At 43.5% G+C, this 25,248-nt stretch overlaps 1 pseudogene; it reads left to right on the top strand.

Moving 5' to 3' along the window:
* LOC134637767 (CXADR-like membrane protein) overlaps window positions 1-25,248 on the top strand; it is a 110,440-nt pseudogene that overhangs the window by 81,335 nt on the left and 3,857 nt on the right.

Here is a 25,248-nt window from a genome sequence, read left to right on the forward strand (position 1 = left end):
TGGTAGCAGTCCAGAGATGTGTATGTTGCATAGGACAGCAAGACTTCAATCAACCTGACTATTTTGAAAAATCGGTGTAGGTTCCACTACTCCATCCTCACTCTTTTGTGATAACTAAACAAATAGATGAGAAAGAATCAGCTGCTAGACTGGAGATGGGAGTGGCAGAAGTGTCACACAGTGTCTAGTGGAGCCCCACAGTTCTTATGGTGAGGAAAGATGGGTCTATATAGTTCTGTGCATTGGATTCAGTGCAATTCATTTTAATTATACAGCGCCAAATCACAACAACAGTTGCCTTAAAGCGCTTTATATTGTAAGGTAGAACCTAGAAAAATACATACAGAGAAAAACCCAACAATCATATGACCCCCTATAAGCACTTTGGCGACAGTGGGAAGGAAAAACTCCCTTTTAACAGGAAGAAACCTCCGGCAGAACCAGGCTCAGGGAGGGGCGGGGCCATCTGCTGCGACTGGTTGGGATGAGAGAAGCAAGACAGGATAAAGACATGCTGTGGAAGAGAGCCAGAGATTAATAACAAGTATGATTCAGTGCAGAGAGGTCTATTAACACATAGGTCGTGTCCAAATTCATGGGCTGCATCCTCCTGAGGACCGGGCCTTCGCAATCTAAGTGGGCCGGGTCCTCAGACGGTCGGGTAGGCCGGAAGTAAACGGCAGTGAAATTGGACGGTCCAGCCTTCTGATTAACGTCACCGCTGTCTCGGTGGAGTTTAATAAACTTGGCCGTCTGCTCCTTTCTATATAAAATATAACAGGACACTGGAGTAAATTCTCGGCCGTCTCACACTTCTGTTTAATCAGTTTTCTGTTTGACGTTTAGTCAGCTGTATAAAAACCAAGGAGGAACCCACTCGGGGGATTAATAAAGTTTTATTTTATCTAATCTAATCTAATAACTTTAATCTCAGCCAAACCGATTTACTCACGAACAAACAAAACACTGTAAAAGCCCAACAATAGCATTTTTAGGTTGTCTCAGGTTATATTTCATGATTATACTTATATACTACGTTTAACCCGAGTAGCGAAAGTCCGCGGTGATCTGAAAATGATGTGCCGGGAGTTGTGCCGTTCTCGGCGGCTTCAGTGACCCTCGAGCTCCCGGCTCGCTATCGAGCTGGTGGGTAGCAGGCGTCTCCGAAAACGTCGAAGCACTTTTCCAAATATGCGATATCTTGATAAACCGAGCAGATATTTGATGTTTACACAGCTACTTTCTCGCCTGAAAATATGTTAAAAGTTTATTTTGTGACCCAGAAAAATTAATAAGAGTAATTTTAAAACGTAGTACCGGCCGCCATTACCGGAAACTAGAGTTTGGCTGGGCCGCGCTATGAATTCTGGGATATGGTGGGCAAAGAAGGATACATCAGACCCATCCTCAAATTCGGAGAAAATGAGGACCCATTTGTCGGCTGCATTCGGAGCAGCCTATGAATTTGGACAGCCTTCGGCGCGTCGCTGTGACGTAATCGGTCTACAAATGCGGCCTCAGGAGGAGGCAGCCCATGAATTTGGACACGACCCAGTGCATCATGGGAGTTCCCCAGGAGCCTACACCTATTGCAGCACAACTAAGGGAGGATTCAGGGTCACCTGGTCCAGTCCTAACTATATGCTTTAGCAAAAAGGAAAGTTTGAAGCCTAATCTTAAAAGTAGAGATAGTGTCTGTCTCCTGAATCCAAACTGGAAGCTGGTTCCACAGAAGAGGGGCCTGAAAACTGAAGGCTCTGCCTCCCATTCTACTTTTAAATACTCTAGGAACAACAAGTAAGCCTGCAGTGCTCTAATGGGGTGATATGGTACTATAAGGTCATTATTACCTTGTATGGGAGAAGCAGGATTTTGAATTCAATTCTGGATTCAAGTGTGAAGCTTTGCTCTTTGGTGCAGAAGATAGTGAATTTCACTTTGACCTGGGCAGAGCTCAAAGGGAAATGATCCTGTGGAGGCCTGGGGCACGTCCTACTCTGCAAACAACAGAAGGTCTAGCCAGCCAATTACTTTCTTGCTCATAAATAAACTTATGAATCATGGACTTCAAGGCCTTATTCAGCTGTTCCACCAACCTGTGGGTCTGCAGGTGATAGAGACTGGTTTGAATCAACTTAATGCCCAACTACTCATCTAGCTCCTTTAAAATACAAGACATAAATGAGGTGGCCTAGTCAGTCAGTATCTCTTTCAGTATGCTGAGAAACTGTGCCTTTGGCACACTCATTGCATAATCCACCAGAACTAATCAAAGCGATATCCCTGTGTACTCCAGTGAAATGATGATGTCAATGCCAGTGCGTTCAAACATCACATGTCCCTAAAGGTTGTGAGCGCAACCCTACACACTTCCCCATTAACTTACTGAAGCTAGATCAATCTGTTCCCAAAATTAAAGGGTGTATTTAATTTTCACTGACATTATGGGATATTTGTGAACAATCTGATTCCCACCAATTACACCTTCAACAATCCCCCTGGCAAACCAAAGTTTGGTAGACCTAACACCAAAGGAAGATGTCAAAGGGCCAGTGACGTCGAACACAGCTCCCGGTGAGTGGGCACAGTTTTTTTCTTTCTTTTTTCTTTTTTCCCGCCTGTCCCGTTTGGTTCTTTTGCCATCAGAATTACTGTCTAAAGGCAAAGAAAGATGCCCAACGGATTTACTTTACCAAATGGACCATCCCGGCCTTGCCGTATTGGTCTATTTGATTGACATTTGTTTTTATTGTTTATTTTATTTTATTTTCACTTGCTACACAGGAGACAGACATGACAGGGGGAAAGAAAAGGGAGAAAGAAAGAGAGGTAGGGAAAGAAAAACAGCGGGGAAGAGGGACGGTGATAAAGGGCAAAAAACAAAAACCAACAAAACAAACAGACAAAAAATACAATACCACTTTTAGTTTTTACATTTTTATTGTTTTTAACTTGTGTTGTGTCTTTTACCTGTATTGCTATGTATCGCTTTTATTTTATTTATCTCTTTAGTTGTACAGCACTTTGTTTGAAAGCGCTTTATAAATAAAGTTATTATTATTATTATTATTATTATTATTAATCACCTGGATCACCCGTTGAGAGAGAAAAAAAAAAAAACAAGCAAAAAAAGAGAGCAATATAATAAACAACATCATCGCGATGATCTATGTGAATATAACAGTAAATACTAAATATTGAATATTATTGTGCAGCACGTAGGATCGACAGCGCACAGTGTGCTTTGAGGTAGGAGCCAAAAAGGGTGTAGCTTGTGTCTGTGAGCACCCGTGTGTACACCTGTGAGCATGAACACGCTTGCATTTAAAAGGTTCCTTCATGTAATGATCTGCTAGAGGGTGTGGGGGGCCACTGCCCCGTCCTCCAGGGCATGAAGCAGGTATGGAGGAGATCAAAACTCCAGACATCCAGAGGCCCCCAGAACACAAGAGAACAAGGAAGACCAACAGAGGGGCAGCCGCGCCACTATCCCAGAAAGAGCTGAGGAGAGCCCCAGATGAGGGGTCACTTAGCAGCTGCGGAGCAGAAGCCAGGGGGGGTTGCAGTGACGTACCCGTGAGCTCCGCCGGCAGCCAGCTGTGCCAGAGTGACCGAGTCCCAGGCCCAGAGGCTGAGGGCACCCTACCCCCTGAAGGGGCCCGACTGAGCCCCAGGATCCAGGCCCCGACAAGCAGCCACCAGGAGTGAGCCGGTGTGTACCTGGACGCCCATCCCCGGACACAAAGAACCACCAATGCACCGATGTCTGAGGGCGTCTGCCACTGGCAGGGGGAGTGGTGGGGGGAGATGGACCTGAGATGTCCCTAGAGAGGTGCCGTCTGATACCCGACCTGACATATAGACACAGACAAACAGGCACACACAGATACAAACATCCATTCCCACCCTCATGCTCTCATATGCAATTACTCAACACTCACCCAACGTGGAGACAGACATAAAGAGACACTGTACACACAATCACACTCCCCAAGCGTACTCTATACCCCAGGGTCTAGGTACCCTTGCCCCTAGATGGGGAAACTGCACCCAGACCCAGGTAGTGTTACCCTCTTCCCTGGGGTGGAGAGAAGCAGACCGCCCCGACTCGGTAGCAGCAGGGAGGCCCCACGTTCCAGACCCCAGTCGGATGGCCAACTCCTCCTCCCAGCCCCGGGAGGAGGAGTTGGAGCAGGAAGAGGGAGGCAGCTGGAGATGGGGAGGGAAGGAAGGGAGGGGCAAGTGAAGGGCTCTGTTGGCTCTTAGGTGACGGTTTCCTCGTGGCTGCGTGCAGCGGGGTTGGGGGAGGGTCTGTGCTGACAGACGTGGGTTACTGACCTGGTAACCTGGCTACCCCTGGGTGGGTCCGGGGCGGGCGTGGGGTTCTGGGGGTGCTCCGTCTCCGGGCTGGGGCCCTGGCTGGGCCACTTGCCCCTCCCTGGCCCCAGGGAGGGGCAAGTGACCCCTCCCTGGGGCCAGCTCCCCCGCTGACCCCAGTAGGCACCCCCATACTCTGCAACCCACCAGGGCAAGGGGGCCCAAGCCCATCCGGACTGGGGCCCAGTTCAGCAGCGCCGCCCGGCTCCACAGAGCCCGGGACAGCCCACCCGACCCCACCACAGAGAAAACTGCACCCACCCCATCATCCACTCATCTTCCAGACTACACAAGACAATAGACACCCAGGCTGAGTTCTTCCTCCACCTCTCCTATATCTCTCCCCCACCTGCAGAGTTAGTTCCTGGAGAGAGGAGACCTCCTGCAAGATGTAACACCGACCAGGACCCAAGCCCCCAAGGCCCAGCCAGGGCCCCAGCCCGGAGACGGAGCACCCCCAGAACCCCACGGCCGCCCCGGACCCACCCAGGGGTAGCCAGGTTACCAGGTCAGTAACCCACGTCTGTCAGCACAGACCCTCCCCCAACCCCGCTGCACGCAGCCACGAGGAAACCGTCACCTAAGAGCCAACAGAGCCCTTCACAGGCCATGACCGCTACCCCGGGTTGAGCCCTCCAAGGAGGACGCTTCTGGAGAATCCTCCGACGCCCCAAGCCTGTCCCTACCCCCACACCAATCACAACAGTGAAGGTGGGACCAAACTATGACCCCCCACCCCCACTAGGTGATGGAGCTGATCAAAGGAGCCAAGAGCAATTGATCTGATGTGGTGGCAGAGGCTGCATTAAGACTAATGTAATCTAATAGATAATTTCTACATTGGTTAGAATTAAGATTATTTTTATTTTTCCAGTTCATGAGGATTGTTTTCTTGGCTATGCATAGGGCAGTGGAAACCATATGGGCTATATTCTTTTCTGTAGTGACATTATCTAAGCTGCCCAACAAACATACTAAAGGGGAAGTTGGAATGTTACATTTCATGTATTGTGTACTCTATGTAGTATTTTGTATTGAATTAATTGAAGACTGGGATTTCTAATTAAATGAAAGGTTTTTAAGCATATCTGAGACCAGAAGTTTTGGTCTAAGTTAACTGATAAATCCGCTTCCCATTTTGCAATAGGAAGTGATATTGATTCATCTGTTTTAGAAAGCATTCTGTATATTTTGGATAGTAATTTTGGGGTTTTAAGAGTAAGAAATTGTACCACACTTGGTGGTGTTTGTAGTTCAACTTGATCGGGTTTAAATTTCTTTTTTACTATGGATTTAATTTGTTGATATTCTAAAAATCTTTTCTTGTTGATCCCATATTGTGTAACTAGTCTGTCAAATGGAATAAATTCTGTTCCTTCTAATATATGTTCTAAATATTTGATTCCTTTACCACTCCAATCTGGAAAGTTTATCATATTATTGTTTTGTAATATTTCAGGATTGTTCCAGATAGGTGTACGTTTGCATGGGATTAATGAAGACTCCGTCAATTTTAGAAACTCCCACCATGCTGTCAGAGAAGAGCTGATGTTGACGCTTTTGAAGCATTCATGTCGTTGGATGTTTGAGCTGATAAATTGTAGGTCTGAAATCTCTAGATTATTGCAAAGTGCTTGTTCTGCATCTAGCCAAGGTTCGTCTAAGAAGGTATGTTTTAGCCATCCTGAGATAAATTGAAGCCTGTTGGCTAAGAAGTAGTACTGAAAGTTAGGTAGTTCTAATCCTCCTTTATTCTTGGTCTGTTGTAGTGTTTTTAAGCTTATACGTGGGGGCTTATTTTTCCAAAGGAATTTGGACATATATGAATCTAGAGATCTGAACCAATCTTGCGGCGGTTTAGTTGGGATCATTGAGAATAAATAATTTATTTTTGGTAAGACCATCATATTTTATAGCGGCAACCCTTCCATATTTTATTTTATGACTGTATTATATTTTTACCTTGTAAAGCACTTTGTGACATATGTCTGTGAAAGGTGCTATATAAATAAACTTTACTTACTTACTTACTTACTTCCCATGAGTGATATGGGTAGACATTTCCATCTAGCCAGATCGCCTTCTACTTTCTTTAAAAGTGGGATATGGTTTAATTTAGTTAGATCTGCAAGCTTGGGATGAACATTAATACCTAAATATTTTATATTTTCAGATTGCAGTGGTGTAGAAGAAGAATTATGGAAGGAGCAATTAATCGGAAGGACTGTAGATTTTGACCAGTTAATTGAGTAATCTGATATTCTTGCAAAAGAGTTTATCAATGCAATTACCCCAGAGAGGTTGGTTTGTGAGTTTTGGAGAAAAAGTAACACATCATCCGCATAAAGGCTGATTTTATGTTCCACGTTCTTGCATTTTATGCCCTTAATTACTGTATTCTGTCTAATTGCTGCTGCTAGTGGTTCGATAAAAATTGCAAACAGTGAAGGGGAGAGTGGGCACCCCTGCCTGGTGCCCTTCAGGAGACAGAAGCTGGAGGATGTTTGGTCATTTGTTTTGACACAAGCTGTTGGGGAATTGTATAATATTTTTAACCAGTTAATGAAAGAGGTTCCAAAACCAAATTTGTGTAGAGTTGCAAATAGAAATTTCCAGTTAACTCTGTCAAACGCTTTTTCTGCATCTAAAGAAAATATTGTAGTTTCGATGTTTTTACTGTATGAGTATGATTAGGAAACTCAGGTGTTTTAAGTTCTTTTAAACCTCTAAGAGGTCAAGTGGGCACAGTTTCTGTAGCAGCTGGGACTTGCAGAGAGACAGTGGACAGTTTCGAAATGGTGTTCAATGAGTGAAGTACAGCCAGGCAGGGAGGAGAACATCTCTGCAAAATGCTGTTGCAATGCAGCATTTTGCAGCGACTCAGTAATTTTCAGTAATACAAAATGCAGGTAGGTCCACGCTGCTTCGCAGTGCACCATGTGACCATCAATTCGTATAATTTAGTCAAAGGCTGAGCATAGTGTGCCGTCACATGACTGTTCTAGTGGAAAATCTTCCATGGAGTGAATTACTGGAGCCGGCGGGGCCTCACGAGAAGGCCCTGCCATCTCCTCCTCCCCAGAGTTGGACAACCCTGCATCACCACTGAGTGCAGCACAGACACTACACGCTGCTAAACGTTGTAAACGCATGCCCGCACACTGCTCCAACAGGTTATTAAACCCCGGCCAATTTGTTCCCAGAATTAAGGGATGTGTCAGGCACGAGCTGACTGCAGCCTTTACTCTATGCTTTTTGCCCTTGTATCTTGTATTGAATTTGCAGCTGCACAATGGCATGTTCGTGAATATCCCCATGCACACATCTAACCTCCACCCACTCTGCCTCCAACAATGCCCTGGGTCGAATCAGGATTTAGTGAACCAGAGTCTGCAAGCAGAGTCTGTCCACCAAGGCCTCATGTATACCCCCTTGGCACCTTACTGGCACATTGTACGTCCCTCTCAGACTGAGGGAAGTTGTTGGAGGGCTGGCGACATGGAACACCAGTCCCCCCTCCATCTGACATGCCCCAGCCAACCGCACCTCCAACATGACTGCCCCGGCACTTGTGTGGCTCCCGGCAGGTTAGGTGCAGTGCCTGTTAGAGCCGGAACCTGTGGAGAGAGCAGGGGGAAGCGAGTGAGTGTTTAGATGCAGCTGCTCTTCCGAGGCTGCAAGCCGCGGTGGTGAAGCATCCCGGAGCCTCCTTCTTGGAGCTGGAACAGGCCAGCTACTAGGTGGCATAGGGGGCTGCCCTGCCGCCTCCCCCAGTTGTGCAGAGATAAATCGAGGAATCCTTCAGTCAGGGTTACGGTTGCGCTCAAGCTGCCTGTGCGATGGCAGCAGATCCATCCTGTGGTCTCCATGGGCAGCCCGCAATGAACAGTTCCAGGATCTCCTGCTCCATGATGCGAGCCTCCCCTTGAGTGGGCCTGGGTTACAGCCACAGCCTCGCTGAGTTGCCTAGCGTAGGGGAAAGGCTAGTCCTCCGGCCCCATCTGACCCTCCCAGAACCGCCAGCGATAGTCCTGTGGTGCAAGGCCCTGTTGGACATCTGCGAAGCTGCTGCTCAGATGCGGGCAGGCTGAGAGCCACTGCATGGGCTTTGTCAGACAGCAGCGGGAGCAGAATCAGCACTTACTCCTCCTCCAACCAATGGTACACCACCGCCATGGCCCGAAAGACCTCCAGTAAGGCGTGGGGGGTCGTCTCCCTCCCCCGTACAGTAGAGGGACACTGGCAGGGGCCAGCCCAAGCTACCAGACTTCCCAAAAGCGCCATCCAGTGCTCAGATTGGTCCTGCAGTTGTTCCAACTGGTGGCTAAACACCACCTCCTGCTCCTGCTGCATACCCGCCAGCTCAGCCACCATCCAGGCCAGCGCCTCCACTGGCTGGGCCGGTCTTGGTTCTGCCAGTGGAGGCGCTGGGTTTTGGCACCACTGTGTAAATGATGTACCCGCCAACAGCGTTTGCAGTTGCACACGTTTTTATTTGCACTGTTTTTAACTGGACAACTTTTCATCTACCCTGCTTGTAGCCCTAGGTCCCACCTCAGGTCCCAGCACATATTTTATCGAGGAGGCATGACTAGATGATGAAGCTCAGGTATGAGTCAGCCTCACACCTGAGGCTGACTCCGCACCCTGAACCCTCTGCTCCACCCCTCCCCTTCAGCTGAGCCACAAACCACACCCCACCACATGACTCAACAGCATTTTGAGAATGTCTGTGTGTCTGTCTGACTGTCTGTCCACAGTGAAGCCATCTAAGCCACAGTGCTGGATGGAGGGCAAATTCTTGGAAGGCAGTGATGTTAAGATGAGCTGCAAGTCCGCTGATGGCTCTGATCCTATCCATTACAAATGGGAAAAAGTACTGGACGAAGGCAAATATGTAGACAAGCTGCCTCCACTGACACTGATAGGTAAGTCTGTCAGATGTACCTAGGGCTTTTTAAAACAAAAATTTAAACCTTGAAACGAAGCAAAAAAGAACAAAAAACACACATCTTTGTGATGTGGTAGGGCATCATAATGAAAAAATAAAAAGTGTGTTGTGCAGCTCTCTCCATGCCCACAATATATATATCTCGATCTGGTCAACTTTGACCTTTGTTTATCCAACCTTGGTACTTATGTCCCCCAAGGTCAAGTGTATTGTTCTGGAATTTGAAGATGATCTATAAAAAATTGCAGGTAATATAAAGTGTTTAATGATTTTCACATTTGGTGTTATTGACCTTCAACCAATTTTCAAAAAATTCACCATGATACAAAATCTGAAAAATGCTAAACTGTGAACACCAGATGCTGTGCATGCTAACATAAAGACAAACAAACAGAACCGATTACATACTCGTTTTACTACATAGTCATGTTTCAGCTCTTAAAGAAATGAAGACTTCTGAATAATCTAAGTTATTCTGTTCTCCTTTTATCTTTTCCAAGTACATTTAGCTTGCATAAATAATCTGTCACAAGTATTTACTTTTTAAAAACAGCAAAGATTTGTACAATGGCTATGGCTATTTCTTTATGTTAACTCATCTTTAGGTACATTTATTTCAATAGAAATCAACTCTTTTTCAAACAACACCATAAAACGGTAGTGCACTCTTAGATGCTGTCTTTTCATTCTTGGTACATCAGATTTCAAAACCCCAGAGATTGTGGCACTGAGGAATTTGACCAAGGAACAAACCGGACTCTACAAATGCACAGCCAGCAATGATGTGGGAGAAGAGAGCTGCACAGTGGAAGTCAAGATACACTGTGAGTGAAGAACTTTTTTTGAACACTGAATAAGTTAAAAATTGTTGCTTTTGATTTGCAGAATAAAATGCTTTTCCCCTCTTCATGTCATTGTAGAGCTCATCTGCAAATTATTTTCATACACACTGCCTGAAGTGCTATAGTGAAACTGTAGGTGAAAGTGACATTCTTTTAAATCGCAGATCACAACATCTCTCAAAATTTGTGGTCTGTCTGTGCTTCTCAACCTTAAGTTCACTGCTTCTTAAGTAGAATCTAAGTTATTTTCCTAAAATCACTGATCATTTTTCTTTTAGCAAAAATATGGATGAAATCTGCTGAAGTGGATAGGAAGACAGTCTTTTGTCTATAGTTCAAAATAATACATTGCATTGTAAACTCACACTTGGAGGGGCTTTCTACACTCATTATTGATCAGATCCATCAATTAACACTAGACTCCACATATGATAGTGTTTTTTTGTTGATTCTGAGTGGAAAGGTGGTGCACTGGTTCACCCTATCACCTTGCATTAGTGGTTTAAATTTAGATTGGCTAGGGCTTTGGTGTGACAAAGCCTCCCTCAAACTTTAATGTAATGCAAATGGACTTATTCTTATACAGTGCTTTTCTATGCTCTTTCTATGTAAATGCTTTCTATCTAAATCCTACTTCGGAGAGCAACATGGGGTTGGTATCTTGCCCAAGGACATTTGGCATTACTGGAGCAGACAGGGATCAAAACACAACTGAAGACAATGAGGGAATAACTATGGGCAGAAACAGGAAATGGGGGGGGGGGTCAAAAATCCTCCACTTGAGGCCTCAAAAGTTTTTAAGTCTTTTCAATAAGTATTCATAGCCTTTTTATAGGTGCAAAGGCTGTGAATACTTATGTACATGTTATATTTTCCCTTTTTCATCATGAGATATTGTGTGTAGATATTTGAGGTAAAAAATGAATTTCATCCATTGTGAATATGAATGTTGTGAGAAAACGTGGAACAACTTAAGCGCTTGTCAGTACTTTCCCGGATCCGCTGTACCAATCCATTCTTTTCCTCATACCACTAGCAATGCAGCTCTTTTGATTTGAACATAATAAAAACCCTCAGTGGCCAAATTGTCATGGGAAATGTTCTGGAATAGGACATAAACTTCTCTCCCAGTACTCCCTCTGACTTTGAGTCAGCACTGTCATCTGTGGGACATATTTGTCCTACGTCTATTACACGCTTGACAGTGGCTTGTGCAGTAGCCTGGAGTTGGTCTCCAGCAGTGTTGTTCAAGTTATTTGAATAAAGTAATTAGTTACTTAGTCACTTTTTAAAGAGTCAAACTCAAAGTAATGTCAGTATTTCCCAGCATTAAATGCTGCATGGTGCTGCTCTATCCCGCGCTCCATGTTTTCTATTGTTGATCTACACATGTGTCTGTTGGTACCATGGACGTCACACTCTCTTACGTCATTGTCATGAGATGCTCTCCCATACAAAATCATGGTTTAGTAATGCACTAACACAGCGTGCTTATGGGAAAGTAACAGTAATCTAATTACCTTTCTGCAATAGCAATCCCTTACATTAAAAAGTAATTGGATTATGTGTTACTGCCCATCTCTGGTCTCCAGTATTGTCTTCCAGTGCACTGAGTTCCTAAGGAACATTACTAGTGTACTTTAAGCCTTGTATAGTGCCAAGCATTCCTATACCTGTGAGTTAAAGTGTTTCTTGTGGTGATTTTAGGCAGTGCGCAGGTTGGTCTTAGAATTCTAGTCTACTCTTCCATCAATCAGGAGCTGGTGTTTTGGTCTTCTGTCGTTATTTCTAGTGTCATTCTGAACTGTACTCACGTCTGAGTACAGTTGACTCACATGTCTACTCAGCTTGGTGGCTATGAAGCCTGAGAGGGGCTTCTTTGTTGTAGAGAGGCAGGTAATTGTCATACTCCTTCAAGATCAGGTTTGTTCTGCTCTGTATTAACAAGTCCAAGTGAGAAAAGGTTGTAAGCAGCCCAGTTATTTGTGCTGCCAGGTGTTCATTGAGTGCCCTTAGCTTCTTTAGTTAGTAGGCACAGCTCATGTTTAGTACTGGTTCTGTACAGCACGTCATTTTTGAGAATCAATAATGAAGTGATGGTCTCCTTAACCTGTTGATAGTCTCCTTAATCGGACAAAAACTGGTTCATCCCAAGGAAAAAACAACATAGTGTTTCCTGTGCAGTGCAGTGTGTGAGTGCTCAGACTTCTGCATTGGAGAAACCAAGCAGCCACTCCATAAATGCATGCCACAACATACAAGAGCCACCTCAACAGGAAAAGACTCAGCTGTACACATGCATCTAAAGCAGGGGTGTCCAATTCCAGACCTCGAGGGCCGGTGTCCTGCACGTTTTAGATGTGTCCTTGATCCAACACAGCTGATTTAAATGACCTCCTCAACATGTCTTGAAGTTCTCCAGAGGCCTGGAATTGAACTAATCATTTGATTCAGGAGTGTTGATCCAGGGTGAGATCTAAAACCTGCAGGACATTGGCCCTCGAGGCCTGGATTTGGACACCCCGATCTAAAGGATAAAGATCACTCTTTCAAGGATGTCAGTGTTCACATTTTATACAGAGAAGACAGATAGTTTGAGAGAGAAGTGAAAGATTGATTGATTGATTGGTAATTTATTTCAAACATGTAAACAACATACAGATACATTTAGAAAAGAAAATAAGAGAGAGAAAAAATACTATACAAAAAAAAAAATCAATACATGTCAATATAGCTATCGTTCTGATTAATTTACATGTTGAAAGGGAGTGGGAAGAAGTAAACACTTATTTAATCCCACCCCTTTGCCATAAATTATCAGTTAATATTTAGTCAGCTTCCTTACTGATATAATTTGTAATAAAAATAGTGAAAAGAGGCCTTCTATGTCCACTATGTCCACTGTGAACAGCCATCTTTCAACAGAGGAGGTGGCTTATCACACCAACTGCTTGCCACCTACAATGCAGTTTTGAGATCCCTTCCCAAGGTGCCTCAAGCCCTACTCACATCTTGCGTCAGTTGATCTCAATGGGTCACATGATAGGGTGAGGGAAGGTTTGTTCTGCTGATGAACTCTGCTGTTAATGACTTACAGCTTTTTTAACATCTTGGCTCATGTGACAAGGCACATCATCAATAGTGGTTCAACGACCTTCTTAATGGACAACCCCCACTAGAGTTTAAATATCTGAGACTTTCCACCATTTGGTTTTAGAACTGAAGAAGCTTTCAGATGAGAGGTGAAGTGTCTTCAAGAAACTTTAAAAAGTCCAGTTTCTTTCTTTTCCAAGCTCATCAGACAATATAGGAGAAATCTGCCCTCTCTTTCTAGTCACTGTCAGTACTCCTGCTGCAGCATTTTAGATCAAGTGACGGCTTTTCAGTCAGTTTTTAGAACAACCTGATAATAATGAACTAGAGTAATCCAGTCTAGAAGATCTAACTGGATGAACAGGATTTTTAGCATCATTTTAAGACTGGATTTTTCTAATTTTAGATATTGTGCAAATGGAAGAGAGCATATCTGTTTAATAGTTTTTTGAGCCTTTGTGTTTTATGCTTGAATCATTCAAGTATAAAAAAATGCACCCTACTCAAGGGATGAACCAGTGCCAGCCAAACAATTTGTCAAAGAACCCATTTTAAATTGAATCTTTAGACACCTTGTTACTAGCAGCCTGGTGCAAAACACACCTTGAATCAACAACAAGGTGATTTAAAAAGAGCCAACAATCTGTTACAGCTCAATATGGCGTGCCGTGTGTCTTTAAAATAATTTGAGGGAAACTGGACAAGTGGAAGACAAAAGAAGTGGCAGGCCTTTAACAAACTACAAACTTTCCAATTGGTAGACAATGCACTCTTCCTCCTGAGCCACAACCACCCCTTAGAATAAGTATTTGCATTTATATTTGCACATACTTCAGTAAATCACTGAACATATTTCCAACTTTTCAAGAAAAATAAAAAGTGGTGACTCAAGACTTTCGCACAATACTATAGTCGACAACTTGGAACTTCTGGAATAGCATTATTTAAAACAATTTTATTTTGCAATTATAAGTACAATTTAAAATGTACTGATTTTCAAGGTTCAATTATTTTATAGAAGCAGCTATAATATATAATAGCTAATGGGATAAATGAGGTTTTTTTTAATCTGGCTTTAGCTTTTTAATACTGGGGTGTGTTATATAGGTTTCTGAAAATGATAAAGATGGGGAGACAAGTATTTTATTGAAACTTGCATGCAACTGAAAAATAGCAATGGTGAATTTGATGCATTGGTGGTTGTAGCAATAACATAATAGTGTGTCTTACATCAATGTTTTTTGTTATTTTTGGTAGATGTGAAGGGAATTGGTGTGGTAGCAGGTGTAGTGGTTGGTGTGTCCTTCGCCATTCTGCTTATCTTACTCATCATCTGGTTGGTATTCTGCAAAAAGGACATGGAAAAAAATGAAGAAGAGGAGACGCCCAATGAAATCAGGTAGACAATGCCTAGAATATTTCTTTGAACATGATAACTACCCATGACAAAAAACTTTACTTTTACAGTTTTATTCAATATATAAATATAATTGCTGCGTGTTATACAATCATTCATTTCATCGTTTCAATTCTCATTACCAGAATCACTGAAATATATGTATAACCTTGTAACGGTGGCACGGCAATGTGAAGGGGACCAAATGGAAAAAGCAACCACACGAGCCTTCAATGGTTTTCAAAGCTTTGAATATATTTTCTCTTTTTTTGTGGTACAGAGGTTTTGTCATGCTCACCAGCAACACATCTAGAAATAACTACCCTGAGCCTCTCAACAAACCCCTCCTTAAATAGATGCTGGTCATACCATCACCAATAAAAATGTAAAAAGGCCTTCCCACCCCGACAAAGCCCAACTACAAAACCTATACAATGAAACATTGCAGTTATTTTGACACACCTCACAAATATCTGATTACCAAACACCCCCCAGCTAAACAATATCCCAACTAACTAAATCAAATCAAACTGAAAATTCAACCCACTACCCCCTCAGCTCTCATCAGATGGTTCAACCCATTATCAGTGGGTGATTGGAAAACTCCTTTCAGGTGAACATCATTAGGCCATAATCATGTGTGCACTCCATGACTAAGGCCTTCAGGAAGTTGACTTCAAGGGAAAGAGAGAGAGAGAGGTTAATGGACTTCAAAACAAAAGCATAACAAAATCAAAACTTCTTATCAGAAACTGTGAGTGCGTACATCACTTAGTGAGGGAGATGCTCCCCAGCACCCTCACAAACCTGTATACCTGTAGGACTGCCGTTCTGATCCATCAATGTTTCTGCATGAAATAAAAACTTCAAATAGACGAATCCCAAAATGATAGTTTCAATTTATGGCTGTATTGGTTATAATAGCAGTTACTTTTTCTCACTTTTTACACAAACTGATTGTATTAGTTTGAATTGCAATAATTCAGACTGTTGTGGAATTTTTCTATTAATTAACCAGTTACAGAACAAGAAAGTTGAAAGTATACACTACTGGTCAGAAGACTTAGAACACTCTAATTCTTCCAGTTATTTATTGCAATTCAAGTCGTTCAAATCCAATGAATACCTTGAAATGGTACAAAGGTAAGTGTTGAACTGCCAGAGGTTAAAAAAAGGTAAGGTTGCCCAACACTAAAAAAGAATGTACATTTCAGAAAAATGGCCTTTTTCAAGGAACACAACATGGTTTTAACAATTTAAATCTGTTCTGCAACAATGGAGGTTGATCCAGCCTTGAAAGCTGGTGCTACTAATTCCTACAGGTGTTCCAACTTCTCTGGATTACTTCCAGCCCCCTCTGTCTGCATAAAAGCAGTGTTGGAGCACACTGATGTACCCTCGTGAGCATTAGTGGAAAAAGGCGATTAACAGTAGAAGACAGACGATCATAACACTTATAAATGTCGGTCTGTCCTACAGAGAAACTGCAAAGAAAGTCAAGGTGTCAGTGAGTCCAGTTTCCTTCACCATCAAAGACACTCAGAAACACCCCAGTTTCCACAAAACACAAGATACCACGATAAAACCATTCAGGAGCTGAAATAATCGACTTGTACCTTTGGCTTAATCGTTGCCCTGCATATCTGAAATGTCACCGCCAAAGAAAGCCTCGAACCTAGGCAAGAATAAGACCATCGACAGATGGTCGAGCATCGAGCTTGATGCTAATGATAGTTGCACCAGCAGGGCTTTGACTGAGCCTAACGTTGTCACTCTGGATGACAAGACTGAAATGTATAAGATATGCCAGGAAATATGTAAGATAATATCTGAATCAATCCTGGAAAAACTTGATGAGCAGTTTGATGCTTTTGAGGCCAAGTTCCAGTTGGTGCTATCCGTACAGACTGACTTACAGAACCACATGGAAGGTCAGGAAATTAGCGGTCAACGCCCCGGGAATAGCGAATGGGAACGCTTGAAGCCAAATGCAAGGACCTGGCAAAGCTTGTAAATCAGATTCAACCCAAACTATTGGACTTGGAGGCCTGTACTCGGAGACTTAATATAAAAATTGTTGGCATTAAAGAGGGCTCAGAAGATAGGGAGGCCGAAGGAGTTTATTTCCAACCTCATCCCCGAATTATTTGGTAAGCAACACTTCCCACATCCACTTAAGGTCGACCAGGCTCATCGATCCCTATGGCCTAGGCTGGCAGCGGGAGAGAAACCGCGTACCATCATCGCCCGAATACATCACTTTCAGATGAAAGAGCTTATGCTATGCCTCGCCAGGATGCAACCGATGGAGTACAAGGGGAATAAAGTTCTGATCTTCCCAGGCTACACCAGCGAAGTAATGAGTTAGCACCGTTCCTTCCGGAATGTGATGCAAGCCCTGAGAGAAGATGGAATTAAATTCCAGCTATGGTACCCAGCGAAGCTGTGTTTGCACTGGAAAGATGAGGATGTTCTGGAGGTTTTCAATGATCCAGAACAAGCAGAGGTGGCTCGCCAGCGTTAGAAATATAGTGCTACAGAGAAGGAGTAACTTATCTTCTTTTTTCTTTCTCTCTTTTTGTCTAATAAGGTGAGCGAGCTTTTAGTTTGTGTTGTGCATCATGCTGTGGACTATCAAACAGACTGCACTGTGTTGCTCCTAATTTCTGACTTTTTTAAAAATGTTTTGTTTTCTTCATCTTTATGCTAACTGTCAATCCACAGTTTGCATACAAACTGGCGCCGATCAGCTTTTCCAGAAAGCGCATAGTTCAGTAAGATCATCTGGTAATGTGTCATAGTTATATATATAATTATATTAGTTAAGTAAGTGGTTGGTTGCGGTGGAGGGCATTGTGATTCCTTTAAGTGAGGTTCACAATTTGCCCAGCAGCCTCGGTTTGGTTTACTAGGGGATAGATGCATGTCATTTTCGGGAGAAGCGGGGTGGGCAGGTGATAGGCGCTGGGGTATTGTTTTGTTTTGTGGCTCAGATGCGTGTATTCTATTTGTTTATGTTATGCAGGATTAAACCGCTGAATTTGATCATTTATATCTATAATGGCTGATGTCCAGTGTGGTGTGAAGGCAGAGGGGAGAAACCTGCAGTTGATCTCATGGAACGTGAAGGGGCTGGGTAGTCCTATGAAAAGGGGAACAGTTTTTAAGCATTTAAAATCCCTATCTGCAGATATTATCTTTTTGCAAGAGACTCATATTAAAAAAGACACACAACATAGATTAAAGTGCAACTGGGTATCTCAGATATATCAGTCACCATTCACTTCGCATGCGCATGGTGTCGCAATGTTATTCGGGAAGAATGTCCCATTTCAGATCACTTCTGTGGTTAGCGATCCCTTAGGTAGATATATAATTGGTCTCTGGTACCATAAATTCTCACCCATTAACACTTTTGAATATATATGGTCCAAACACAGATGAACCGAGTTTCTTTAAGAGAGTCTTTGATCTGCTCCCAGATAACAACTAGTGATTTGTCGGTCGCGAATGAAACTGCTCTGAGAGCCAGCTCTTTGAAGTGAACGACGCGAGCCGGCTCCTTATTGGGAGCCGTGGGGTTTTTTCTCTCTCTCTCACCCTCTCTCTCTCGCACTTTTTTTCTGCTTCACTCCACACACGAGCCATGTGCTTTGCGCTGGGAAGAGGGTGGAGGGGCGGTAGTTACACTCACAGTAGCACAGGAACAGAGCGGGAGGGAGAGAGAGAGAGCCAGGGACAACAACGTCACATTAGAAAGGTATAGTAATCATCCACAACTATTTTCAGTTGCAGATGATAAAGGATTCAGAAAGTTTATTCATGCAGGCCCATATGACAGAGAATGTGCATCTTCTTTTTGTTTTCATATTTTAATTTATATTTAATTGTGTTGTGGTTTGCAGTGTTTTGTGTTGTTTCACTTTAACTTTGTTTAAAAGGAAAAAGCTGAAAATTTAAATAGTTAAAGTTGAAATGTAAATAGTTGGTTTTTGTATTATATGATTTATTTATTACATTTTATGTGGAGTGAATAAATATATGAGTATATTTACAAGCCAGGAAGTACCAACGACCGGATTTGGCGTGTGGTAGTAACAGGTAAATGAACATTTTTTTAAAATTATTTGAATATATATGAGTGCTTGTGTATAAATACACAAACAATACACATATGCTTTCAATTGTGTAATTTATGTGATCTAGGTAGCTCTGTTTTGGAAGTTCAGTTAATGCTAGAAATGTGTTTTGGAGTTTGTACGTGCTTTGTCTCTAGGGGCCACAGTATATATTTATATATAAACATATATAAATCAAACCACGTGTTTTTTTTGTTTTGTTTTTTTTACATTAGTAATTCCTATTCTGCATAATTTTATATTGTTGTTAGTAATAAATTAATTAAAGCAACAAAACAACCTGAAGAGCTGGTTGGAAACCGAGAGAGCCGGCTCTTTTTAGTGAGTTGAGCCGAAAGAGCCGGTTCTCTAAAAAGAGCCGGAAATCCCATCACTAATAACAACGATTCTAATATAATAGTGGCTGGAGACCTTAACTGTTTTTTTGTGACATTACCAATAAGTTTGATGTGTCACATGGCCCTCTTCCTATTGAAAAAACAAAAGTTGTATCCAAGATGGCCAACTTCTAAATGGCCACCATGGTCACCACCCATCTTGAGGAGTTTCCCCCTCACATATACTAATGTGCCACAAACAGGACTTTAATATCACCAACCATTTCCATTTTATTACGGTGTATCCATAAAAATGGCCCACCCTGTGTATATATATATATATCGTTATGCTAAGCCAGCCTACCGCAGACATGAGCGAGACAGATAAATATGAAGGCATGCCGGCTCGGACGTCGCCCGGATCAACAAGGTCCGCGTCAGGTGTTGAGGAACCAGGGCACCCTGACGACAAGTGGGCTACTGGAACAAGAAGGCATCGGTGGGCAAGAGACGAAAACAGGGCGTTGTTGGAATGCTACCACGCAAGTAACCCTGGCAGAAGGGGTTACATGAATAGGATGAGGGACCTATGGATTCTTCGATACCCAACGTCCACAATGACGGCGAAACAACTAGTAGCTCAGTGTTCCAACATTTGAAAGAAGGGACTGCTCTCACAGCTAGAGATTGACGAGGTACAACATAAATGCTACGGCAAGGAGGAGTCAGTACACCAGGTCAGGGGGCAGATATCATCACCCCCACCCGAGATTGGGTACATAGCCCCAAGTGCGATAGGAGAAGGATCGTTGAGTGCAAGAGGAACTGACCTGAAAGATAGGATCATGGCCAAGCTTGAAATCTGGATCCCCCGTAGCCGGTTACCAAGATTACGTGAAGTACCCTCAGAAGGTCTGCTAGATGATGTTAATGCAGCACTACGGATGATACCTACAACCACGATTACCGACACTAACAAGCTGATCTACACTATGGCAGCAGTGATCAGTGAGATGCTTGGCTACAAGTTGAACAGCCACAAGGGGCAGTACCCTCCATGGAGAAGGAGGCTAGAGGGCAAGATCAAAGTAGCACGGAGGGAGGTTAGCCAACTAACGGAGTTGCAGAAAGGCGAGACAAAGAAGACGGAGTCGACGGAGCAATACTGGAAGAGCATATGGGAGAAGGACACAACCCATAACGGCAATGCTCAGTGGCTAGTGGATCTGAGGGCAGACCATAGCGACCTCCCTGAACAGGGTCCAGTAACCATCACAGTGGCAGACATCCAAGAAAGGGTCTCCAGTATGAAGAGTTGGACAGCACCAGGGCCCGACATGGTTCACGCCTACTGGCTGAAGAAGCTGACTGCACTCCACGAGTGTCTGGCAGCACAAATGAACCAGCTGCTAGTTAACGAGAGACACCCGGAATGGCTAACCGAAGGCCAGACGGTCCTGATCCCCAAGGACCCCAAGAAGGGACCGGTCCCATCCAACTACCGACCAATAACCTGCCTCAGTACTACATGGAAACTCCTGTCAGGCATCATATCGGCTAAGATGAACAGGCACATGGGTCAATATATGAGCGGGGCACAGAAAGGGATTGGCAAGAATACCAGAGGCGCAAAACACCAGATACTGGTAGACAGAACAGTCAGCCGAGACTGCAAGACCAGACTGACCAACCTGTGCACAGCCTGGATTGATTACAAGAAGGCCTATGACTCAATGCCCCACAGCTGGATACTGGAATACCTAGAATTGTACAAGATCAACAGGACCCTAAGAGCCTTCATCAGGAACTCAATGGGGATGTGGCGTACAACACTAGAGGCCAACTCCAAGCCCATAGCACAAGTCACCATCAAGTGTGGGATTTACCAAGGAGATGCTCTGTCCCCACTGCTGTTCTGCATAGGCCTGAACCCCCTCAGTGAGATCATTAACAAGACTGGCTACGGATACCGACTACGAAACGGAGCGGTTGTCAGCCACCTCCTGTACATGGATGACATCAAGCTGTATGCCAAGAGTGAACGAGACATCGATTCACTGATCCACACTACCAGGCTATACAGCAATGGCATTGGAATGTCGTTCGGACTGGAGAAGTGTAGTCGGATGGTAACAAAGATAGGGAAGGTAGTCAGAACTGAGGGGATTGAACTACCAGAAGGCAACATTGCAGACATAGAGGACAGCTACAAGTACCTGGGGATCCCGCAGGCAAATGGGAACCATGAAGAGGCCGCTAGGAAAGCTGCAACCACCAAGTACCTGCAGAGGGTCAGGCAAGTCCTGAGGAGTCAGCTGAACGGTAAGAACAAGATCCGGGCCATCAACACCTACGCCCTGCCCGTGATCAGGTACCCTGCTGGGGTAATAGGCTGCCCAAAGGAGGAGATAGAAGCCACTGACATAAAGACAAGAAAGCTCCTGACCATGCATGGAGGGTTTCACCCCAAGTCCAGCACCCTGAGGCTGTACGCTAAGCGGAAGGAAGGAGGCCGGGGACTGGTGAGTGTCAGCACCACAGTCCAGGATGAGACAAGAAACATCCACGAATACATCACGAAGATGGCCCCAACTGACAGCGTGCTCAGTGAATACCTCAGGCAGCAGAAACCCAAGAAAGAGGAGGAAGGCGAGGAACCATCATGGAAGGACAGGTCCCTGCACAGTATGTACCACCGGCAGATAGAGGAGGTGGCTGATATCCAGAAATCCTACCAGTGGCTGGACAAAGCTGGACTGAAAGACAGCACAGAGGCACTAATCATGGCAGCACAGGAACAAGCACTGAGCACAAGATCCATAGAGGCTGGGGTCTGTCACACCAGGCAAGACCCCAGGTGCAGGCTGTGTAAAGATGCCCCTGAGACAATCCAGCACATAACAGCAGGGTGCAAGATGCTAGCAGACAGGGAATACATGGAGTGCCATAACCAAGTGGCCGGCATAGTATACAGAAACATCTTTGCCGAGTATGGCCTGGAAGTCCCGAGGTCAAAATGGGAGACGCCCCCAAGGGTGGTGGAGAATGACCGGGCTAAGATCCTGTGGGACTTCCAGATACAGACGGACAAAATGGTGGTGGCTAACCAATCGGACATAGTGGTGGTAGACAAACAGAAGAAGACTGCCGTAGTGATAGATGTAGCGGTTCCGAATGACAGCAACATCAGAAAGAAGGAACACGAGAAGCTGGAGAAATACCAAGGGCTCAGAGAAGAGCTCGAGAGGATGTGGAGGGTGAAGGTAACGGTGGTCCCTGTGGTAATCGGAGCACTAGGTGCGGTGACTCCCAAGCTAGGCGAGTGGCTCCAGCAGGGAACAACATCGGAGATCTCTGTCCAGAAGAGCGCAGTCCTGGGAACAGCTAAGATACTGCGCAGGACCCTCAAGCTCCCAGGCCTCTGGTAGAGGACCCGAGCTTGAATGATAAACCGCCCGCAGGGGCGAGATGGGTGTTTCATATATGTATATATATGTATATATATATATATATATATATATATATATATATATATATATATATATATATATATATATATATATATTTTTTTTTTTTTTATAAAGCTCTGACTTATATTGTGAATATGAGTCTGTGGTCTGGGAGAGAGTCCTGTAACTCTCTGTCTGCAAAATACAGTATATAATGACCAATGTTGGGCAATTTAATTATATAGTTACTTCTTCAAAAAAGTAAGAGTTATGCAAACAAAGTTTTTTGCAGCTGTTTACGTTTTTTAAAATAAACATTTCAAACTATTTACAGAACAATCAGCTGTTCTGCATCAAATCTGATGCCACACAAATTATTTGTGCCACTCCAAAAAATAATTTCTGTCCACTATGAGATAAAGGAGAACAACAGCCTGATACCTGCAGGCCTGACAACAGGAGATGTATCAGTCCTGTAACACCTGTAACATTCAGCAGTCGCCTCATTGTTCTGACACACACAACAAAACTATTGACTACACTACACACTAACTACACACTAACTACACAAGATTTGCGCTAAACGTCGCAAATCTCTCACATATCAAAACACGCCGTCACTCCTAAAACTTCCTCCTTCCTAAACAACTAAATGCCATGTTGCCATATCATTTTTTGATTGGTCCACATGGTACATTTTTCGACCAATAGGAAAGGGTGGGGGTTTTTTTGGTTTTGTTTTTGCTCACAGGTGGAGAGTGCTTTCGAGTGTTTTCCTTATAAAACGCCGTTTTTACCATTTCTTCCCGCAGTAAATATAAGCAACGATAGTATTCAGGAAGAAAACCAAACATTGCAGATATTTTTATCATAACTCTGGTTTTACGTGGCCTATCAACACAATTTAAAAACTGGTATAAAGTCCACACTTTTCCCGTCAGTTGTTCCGTCTGTCCTGTTCACATCTCCAATGGTTGTACACGTTGTCATTAACGTGGCTTCACTCCACATCAGCCACGACGCTTTGCAAGCTAAAACACCGGTGTCGGCACATAAGGACGCTGTCATAGCCTGTCAACGACGTTGATTAGCTGCGTATATACGAATGTGAATCGCATCATTGGCTGGACTATGGGATAAGGTGGCATCGTTCTAATCCCATACGGGAGCAGCCAGTCACTTACTGATTAACACTGCAGAACAGAATTGTTAAAGTATTCATTTTAATTTCAATTCAGGTTAAATTTTTTTTTGTGCGCAACGCAGATTTTCTGTGCACAGAGGCCGTGCCAGCAGTGTGCAATTGTGCACGCGCACAGCTTAGAGGGAACATTGATCATAATATATTAATCTTTGACCATAGTCCTTTAACAATATCATCAGACCTTTTACATCCAAAACAGGTTTATTCTTGGCAACTTAATGCTAATCTTTTTAAGGATGACAATTTTGTTAAAAATATAACCTGTAAATTGAAGAGTTATATAGAATTAAATGAAAATGGTGAGGTATCTGATTCTACTTTATGGGAAGCACTGAAGACTGTTTTGAGGGGTGAGATAACTTCTTACACTTCAGCTCTTAAAAGAGAAAGAGAGAAACGTCTGTCGGAAATCAATAGCTTTCCTGTCCTGGAAAGAATGTATCAAACCTCTAAATCATGTATGGATTATAAAGAGATACTGAAATTAAAATATGAAAATAATGGCATTATGAGTGGCCTAGTCAGCAATTTACTCTGGAATTTGCGACAAACGCATTTAGAGTTTGGGGATAAACCTGGTGCGTTGCTAGCACGACAGCTTAAGGGTGTTCAAGAGCAATATGCGGCATCAAATCTAAAACAGGAACTCTGCTAACTAACCTTATTAATATAAACTGTTGTTTCAGTGAGGTCTATAGTGATTTATATTCTCTTAAGCATAATGTCTTGCAATCCGATCTTAATTGTTTCTTCAACTCTCTCCCACTGCCTAAACTCATGAACTCTGACCGGGATTATCTCGATTCTGAGTTTACTCTTCAGGAGGTTGTCCAGGCTATAAATTCATTCCCTAATGGTAAAACAGTGAGACCCGACGGTTTCGGTTCAGAGTTCTATAAGACATTTTGCGACATTCTTGCACCACTTGTGCTTAGGATGCTGCGCAACTCAAAAAATGAAGGAAAATTGCCTAAAACTTTGTGCAAAACCAATATTGCTCTCCATTTGAAAAAGTGAAGAGATGGGACTAACCCTGCTAATTTTAGGCTGATAGTGCTTCAAAATTTTAGTAGTAAGAAAATTACAAAAATCTTGGCTACTAGATTGAATAAACATTTGGCATCTATTATTCATCCTGACCAGACGGGGTTCATCCCTGGTAGACTTTCCTTTTTCGACATTAGGCGATTACTCAATATAATTTATTCCGACTATAAAAATTGTAAGCCTCTGTTTTGGCCCTGGATGCACATAAAGCTTTTCATCAGGTCGAGTGGCCTTACATGTTTGAGTCACTGCACAGATTTGGATTTGGTGAATCTTTCATTTCTTGGGTGAAATTGATTTACACAGAACCAATGTGCTGAACAATCAGTTCCTTTGCTCCTCAGCTCGATCACATCTTTCGGTAAACTATCAGGATATAACATCAACTAATCAAAGAGTGAGTTTATGCCTCTTTCCAATAATAGCTCGCCAG

Source organism: Pelmatolapia mariae, linkage group LG10_11 (assembly GCF_036321145.2).
Source record: "Pelmatolapia mariae isolate MD_Pm_ZW linkage group LG10_11, Pm_UMD_F_2, whole genome shotgun sequence".
Classification (NCBI taxonomy): domain Eukaryota; kingdom Metazoa; phylum Chordata; class Actinopteri; order Cichliformes; family Cichlidae; genus Pelmatolapia; species Pelmatolapia mariae.